General features: G+C 32.7%; 1 non-coding gene across 1 annotated transcript; it reads right to left on the bottom strand.

Annotated features, from left to right (window-relative positions):
* Window positions 1-738: 738 nt before the first annotated feature.
* Window positions 739-923, bottom strand: LOC121392439. The gene has a single exon (XR_005960494.1). It is a non-coding gene; the product is annotated as a U2 spliceosomal RNA (small nuclear RNA).
* Between the last annotated feature and the right edge of the window lie 385 nt (window positions 924-1,308).

Here is a 1,308-nt window from a genome sequence, read left to right on the forward strand (position 1 = left end):
AAGCAAGACACCTTCTCTTACTAGTGAATGATATGTTTTTTTTCTTCCTGATTTAATGAAAATGGGGCAACCAGAGAAAAAGAGTTCAATGGAGGGGCCTAGTGAGATCAATCCCCTGATCACCTCTCAATAAATCAAATGATTAAACTCAAAAGAACAGTTGAAAACATTCTTTTTGTAAAAGTAGAAAGTTATACAAAATGCAAAGTATAACGTAGGTGTTGCCAGCCTAACCACCTTGGAAAAGCAGAAGGGAATAACAGACTAAACAATACATAACAAACAAATGCAGAATAAAACAAGTCTAAGTTTTAGAGATAATTAATTATATGGTCAGCTGATGACTTCTTTTCCAGATTCAGTAAAATCTCTAAGCACAAAACTTTCTAAACGATTTTTTGAATTTAAGACAAATCTTAGTTTTGTTAGGTGTGCTTCTATTTCACAGGTCCCTTGAGTCAAGCACTCCCACTTGATCTTAGCTGTTACACTGAGAAGTGATTGTGGCTACTGTGTGGACTATACTTCCATTCCTACTTTGAACTTGCTTCACCACAATCACTTTTCATACAATTTTATTATATATTGCCTGAATATATAGTATTAGTCTTTAAATCCGTACTTGGGACATTATATTGACCATGGCTACTATACTTTGGGCTTACAGATTCTCATTGGAAACTACTCTGACACAGAGTACGTTTATCCAACTCTTTACGATATTGCTTAAAAATAAAGGGGAAGTGGGCCATACCTGAACGTACTGCAATGCCAGGGAAACTCGTGAGTGAGGGAAGCAAGCTTCACACATACCTTCTAGTTATAAAAAATGAATTAATAACTTGAAGACACATGATCCTCATTTGGTTACTAAATTCGAGAGTAATATATACTTGATTTTAGCCAATAGACTGAGAAGCAATGTTTTCACAAATTTTTACAGCTGTTTTATTGTTATACACTAGAGTTTGCTCTTAGAAGACAAGTAGTAGTAGTGCTTTCAATGAATAGCTTTGTGAATTGTCACGTGTCAAGTCTTCTATTGATGAGGAATACACACATGCTTATAATATTATAGCAATGCATTCACAAATGTTTGTGTATAACATAGAAGAAGGTGTGGTAAATAATTAGTAGAGGGTGTATAGCATCATGTGTAATTTGTAATATTGCAGTGTCCTTTAATGTTTTATTAATTAATAGCTTTTGTACAATTGTTATATTATCTTTACACCTCTTCTTTTATGTTATGATTAAGTTAACCATTTAATAAATCATTATTTTTAGGTTAAGATTTATATGATATTA

Source organism: Gigantopelta aegis, unplaced genomic scaffold, assembly GCF_016097555.1.
Source record: "Gigantopelta aegis isolate Gae_Host unplaced genomic scaffold, Gae_host_genome ctg3829_pilon_pilon, whole genome shotgun sequence".
Lineage (NCBI taxonomy): Eukaryota > Metazoa > Mollusca > Gastropoda > Neomphalida > Peltospiridae > Gigantopelta > Gigantopelta aegis.